This window comes from Rhinoderma darwinii (assembly GCF_050947455.1).
Source record: "Rhinoderma darwinii isolate aRhiDar2 chromosome 10 unlocalized genomic scaffold, aRhiDar2.hap1 SUPER_10_unloc_11, whole genome shotgun sequence".
Classification (NCBI taxonomy): domain Eukaryota; kingdom Metazoa; phylum Chordata; class Amphibia; order Anura; family Rhinodermatidae; genus Rhinoderma; species Rhinoderma darwinii.
This window is the reverse complement of record NW_027461831.1, coordinates 379,660-385,726: the sequence shown is the minus strand read 5'-3', so window position 1 is coordinate 385,726 and position 6,067 is coordinate 379,660. Positions and strand designations below refer to the sequence as shown.

Below are 6,067 nucleotides of genomic sequence, written 5' to 3'. Positions count from 1 at the left end.
TAGATTGGAACTGCCGACTTCTTCCACCCCTTAATGGACTGCAAAATAAAGAAGGATTTTGTGACATTGGCCCACCCATGAAGCTTAAAGAAAAATGCCAGACCCATAAGGTGACGAAGCGCAACTGCTCAGCCAAACCCGACAAATATTCCATAATATAGGCTAAACGAGGATGTTCCGGAGGAGGTGGTGGGGGGGTTTACAAATGCACCTGTTGCCCAAACACAGAAGGCAGTTGTTATGCTTGCTGTAACCATACACACAAAAAGGCAGCCTAGGAATGTTTGACATTGTTTTGTTACTAAGTGTCTATGCCACGGTGACAATATACATTTGAGCACCTAAATATATACCTGTATTGTTCAGACCATAAGCTCTCCTTGAGTGCAAATCTTTTGCATTATACAAACAAGCAGCTTAACCACAAATGGAACAAAACGCAAAACTGCGATACAATAAAAACAGAAACTTTCAGGGCAGCAGTCACATCCGCAATTCAAATGAAATAAACCAATTATCCATCAAGTAAAAGACTAAAACTAATGACACGCTGATCTTTGAGTGATGTCACCAGCTTCTATTGTGTGCTTGTAGGAGACGAGGAAACGTTATTACTAGTATAATACAAAGAAATTCTAAAAATATATCAATCTACTATAAAGCCAAGTTGCCAAATGTTTTTTTCCTTTTAAACCTTTTTTCTAAACGGTAGGAAATGATGGGCCCTGTTATCTAAATGCTGTTTTATTAAGGCATGTTTATTCAAACACACAGGTATCCTGCATTAGAAATGTATGATAACTTCTGGTACCTATAAATTACTATTCAGCACCTAGAATTTGAAACTAGTAAGGCAACAGCAGTGTAATTTACTACAATATTACTTTTTTTTGTATCCACAACTTACAGCGAGGGCACGCACGCACGCAGTAACAATCACTGGTCCAAGTCGATATCAGAGTGGTCTGCCGGGGGAGTCTCAGTAGCAGCCGACACTGCTCAGGGCTCTCTTTGTATATAGCTATGTGACAAAAACATTTTTTAATCCTTAACATGTGATACTCTGCTCATCTTCATCCTTATCACTGCCTGATCCCATGTGTCCTTTCTTATGTGCCAGCTGTGACTATCCCACTGTATTTTATCCAGGAGATACCTTACATAGCCAGGTATGGAGTTGTTACCTCGTCTTATCTCATCAATAATACGTCTACAAAACTGTTATACGGGTTATAGGGTGTTGGCTTTCTAAAAACATGAAAATATGGATGGATTATAGAAGTGTATCTAAAAATATATGTGTTTAGACCTTACCACAGGTTCTATTGTTAATGGCAATGCCTCCTTACACACATTTCCATTTTGGATAAGGTGCTATAGGCAATAGGTAATAGTGCTATATGTTCTAGAGCAGATGTGACCTTCCTGTAGATCTACAGATGCTGTTTTCTTACAAGTCCCAGCAAGAATCATATTAAATGTGGAACTCAATACAGAGGTCGGAAGAGAACACAGAAGCTTGTAAGTCTCACACAAGCCTCTATCATGGCATACTGAGACTTGCAGTTCATCATCTGTAGCTGTAGAGGGCAGAACTAAACAATACCTGCCCGCTAATTTTGTGAGCAATTCTAAATGTGTTTTCAGCATTTTAATGATAGGTAGAGTTTGTTAAGATCTACATTAATCACGTTATATAACTAGGAATAATTTACAGTCGCTGTAAGGGTGTCAGTGCACTGTGTTTTTAATCTGATGGTATATCATCTGGCGCAGTGAACTGGTGGCTGGTTTTTCCGCTCAATCCCTACTTTGTTTACGCTGCTTGACATTTTCCTCCTGGGAAGAAAAGCCGTTTGTGTGTCCGTTCGCTGCAGTCACTGAGCCGTTCTGGTAATCTTTCCTTCGGGAAGAGGCTTTCATGTATGTCTCAATGTAGAAATTGGGAAAGAGGATGATGAGAGAGATCATGTATCAGTTCTGGAAATACAGCCATCCCATGGGGAATGCACAGCGCCAAATCATTGCACAGCTGGTCTGAGTCAGTGTTAGGACGAACTGGGTCAGCTGGCACTGGGTGATGTATTTCTTCCACCACAGATAAGGTCGCATGGCTGGTATAGCTGATAGTCCGTAGTAAAAGTACATGATGACATGGATAAAGCTTTTGAGAGTAGCACCAAAGTAGGAGTGTCCACAAGGCACCCAGTTCATGACAAACCACCAGTTGTTTAGCATGGACGCATGGTGATAGACATGTAGGACGGTGATCTGGTGGTTGTTCGTGCGGAGAATAAAGAAGAAAGTGTCCATGAATTCAATGAGCTTGGAAATGTAGTACCACCAGAGGACTCGAGTTATCTTCATGTCTGCATCACCTCCACTGTGAGTGTCCTGGCAGAAAAAGACTATCCTCCTTTCCCATACTCCTGTTACCAGCTCATAAAACATGTACAGCGAGAGCAGTGTAAGGCCAATGTTATAAACTACAAGAATCCCTCTGCAGGAAACTGGTGGTCTGTTTTTCCTGTACTTCGGTCCTAAATAAATACAGGACGGTGCAAACAAATGAGGGGATGTAATTATCTAACATGAACCATCCTTTCACTCGCGGGTCTCTTGGTCCAAGCAAGTTGTCTATATATACATTCACTGCTTTATCCATGGCCTCCATTTCTTAAACCGTTCTTTGGCTGCAGCCCGGGTACCGTTATATTCCCAGCGGCTTCACTTTCCTGTACGACTCCTCGCTCAGAGGAGGCACTAGCTGTGTGTGACTCTGCTCCAATTGCATCTTTTTAACCGACAAGGCTGAAACGAACAGGGATTGTAATTTCTATCCCTAAAAAGGAAACCGGGACCCTCGGTTTTCTCTAGGGAAAGTGGAACACCAAGTAGAAATTGGCATTGCGGTGACGCAGGGGGGCCAACAAAGACAAAATCGTCTAAATAGTGCGTAATGGACGCAGTGCCGATTTGCTCCTGGAGAACTGATTCAAGCAACAAACTAAACACCTCGAAATAAAAGCATGAAATTGAACAACCCATGGGAAGGCACATGTCATAGTAATATTGGCCCTCTAGCTGGCAACCCAATAAATGAAAGCAATCCTCATGGACCGGCAACATCCGGAACGCTCACTCGATGTCAGATCATAAGGGCCCTGCACCCGGAACTACAAACTAAATCGACAACTCGATCGAACAAAACATAAGACACCGCTGCAATATCCTTGCGAATACCGTCATTAACAGAACGAGCCTTAGGGTATGACAAGTGGTGAATTAAACAAAATGTTTCCACCTCCTTTTTAGCAACCACCCAAAGAGGTGAAACACGGAGATTAGGAAAAGGTAAAAAATAAAAAGTTCCCGCCATGCAACCTAAACTCACCTCTGTCCCAACCTTGTCCTTCACAACAGCTGGAAATTCGTTAGCTGACTTTAAAGAGGCTGTCACCAGATTATAAGCGCCCTGTCTCCTACATAATCTGATCGGCGCTGTAATGTAGAGAACAGCAGTGGTTTTTATTTTGAAAAAAGATCATTTTTGAGCAAGTTATGAGCAATTTTAGATTTATGCTAATTAGTTTCTTAAAGACCAACTGGGCGCGTTTTTACTTTTGACCAAGTGGGTGTTGTACAGAGGAGTGTATGGGGCTGACCAATCAGTGACCAATCAGCGACCAATCAGTGACTAATCAGCATCATACACTTCTCATTGTTCCAGCCCAGCATGATCCACAGCACAGTGTGATTGTGCAGTGAAAGAAGCTGGGCTGGAACAATGAGAAGTGCAGGACGCTGATTAGTCACTGATTGGTCAGCCTCATACACTCCTCTGTACAACACCCACTTGGTCAAAAGTAAAAACACGCCCAGTTGTCTATTAAGAAACTAATTAGCATAAATCTAAAATTGTTTTGTTTATAAGTTAGTCAAAAATTATTGTTTTTCAAAATAAAAACCACTGTTGTTATTTACATTACAGCGCCGATCAGATTATGTAGGAGATAGGGCGCTTATAATCTGGTGACAGAGCCTCTTGAAATTACGCTAAAACATTAACGTAGGGCTGTAAACAAAAGGTATGAAGAAACCAAACATAAAACCGGTTCTAAGTAGGGCAGCTTCTCCCATCTTGAGGTACTGATCTAGCCACTGCCACATCGCGCTGACACGTACCGGGGTCCTCAACCCTGCTAAAGTATTGCGGCCTAGCGCGGGGGGTGCACAACGTGAGCAGCGCACGGTAGCATGGCTACCCCCGCAGTCAGAGCATTCATGCTTAAATTTGCATGATCCGTAGAACTTGCAATGCCCTTCATTGAAGAGCCAGCAAGATCCGGATCTGCACAGCGCCGGGCCCCCAACCCGGGAGAGGAACTGGTAAAGCACCCGGAGGAGGGGGCAGCGGAATGAAATAAACGCTGTGACATCATCATTCGCAACCAGAAGTCGCTTTATTGTCCCAACCTATTTCAGGATGTTGCACCATTCTCCGTCTAAATTCCTCATCATAACGCCACCACGCAGCGCCCCCGTGCGTCTTGTAAGCGCTGAAAATTGTGTCTAAGTACACAAATAACTGAAAGTATTTATCAGGGAACCTCTGCGAAACGACACACCCTAAGACCGCAAACGCCTGTAGCCAGTTATTAAACGTGCGTGCCATTTTTGGTTTTGATTGAACCCCCCTCTCAAAACGCTGCTCCTTATCGATGGTCACCGAATCCACTGACACCAGGGACCAAATATCCACATATTCATTTTTACATATTTTCTCCCTGGTGTCATCAGACAAGTGAGCGCCGAGGGGAGCAATTCCACAAAAATACGTATCCCTAAACGCAGGTAGCACAGGAGTAGATGTAGAGGTGGAAGCCTCAACCAAAGACTTTGCCGCTACTGGTGCAGGTACACAATCGACCTGCGGTTCGGTGCTGCCCGTCAACAAAGATTTTAAAACAGACAGTAAATCAACATCAGATGCATTATTAGTGTGCCATGTCTGGAGGCAGTCATACTCACCGGGTCCAGAAATAGAAGCGGTATGGAGCGTCGGCGGTGGAATAACAGGTGCCTCAGGTAACAATGTCAGTGTAGCTGAGGCAGTTGGTACCATGGAACGAGAAGATCCCACGGGCGTGTGGGCCCTACTTGACGAGGCGTGGCTGCTTTCGGAAGTGCCACGGTTATGGGACTGGCCATGAAGTAGCCCTACACCTGGAGTAGTGGCGATGAGAGCGACGTGAACTGTGACGCCGTGAGGAGTGCCTGTGCCGTGACATGGATCTGTACCTAGTCGACCCCTCGCGTGAGTGTGACGACCGTGAAGCTGAGTGGTCGGTGGGAATCACATACGCCGGGCCCAAATCTTTATGAAAGAACACTGACACTTCAACGTTCTTTGATGCCATAGTAGAAGTGGCAGGAGGAGCCTGTTCGGTGGGAAATAGATCCTCACCACTATCACATAGAGAAAACATGGATTCGTCCTCTAGGAGGCGGTGGGGATAAATCGTGCCATGTGTCCCTCACATCATCTTGGGGGACTGGCACGCTGCGGCCTGCAGCCGTAGAGGCCGTTAAAGGTGCAGGTTTGCGGGCAGGGGGAATAGGGGGCGCCCCTGGGCAATTCCGCAAAGCTTGCTGTATTGGAAGCCAGGCTTGCGGTGACACTAACTGACTGAATGGCCGCCAGGCAGGGCCTAGCCCGGCCCATCCCTGTGGGAGCTGCTAGGCCAGGAGAGGGGGGAACATAGTCAAGCACCACAGCCACTGAACGGAGGCATGGTGATCCCTGCAGAGCCAGTGGGGGAGTGGCAGTAGCGGACTGGTAGGGATAGTTAACAGGCGTCCCTGGGACATGGGGAGCTGACTCAGATGTTCTGAAGGGGACAGTCTCACAGGCGGCTGAGACTGACATGCCTACTGCCGCACTGGGTGCACAGCGGGGGCCGCGGGAGAAGAGGAAGCTGGCCGGCAAGTCTCATGCAGCAGAGGCTGCAGCCAGCCGGGGCCTTCCTGAAGCAGCCGACGACGGATAGACTCCTCCATGATTGTT

General features: G+C 45.9%; 1 pseudogene; it reads right to left on the bottom strand.

The window, feature by feature from the left end:
- Positions 1–1,800: 1,800 nt before the first annotated feature.
- Positions 1,801–2,714, bottom strand: LOC142697933 (very long chain fatty acid elongase 5 pseudogene; annotated as a pseudogene).
- Positions 2,715–6,067: the final 3,353 nt, after the last annotated feature.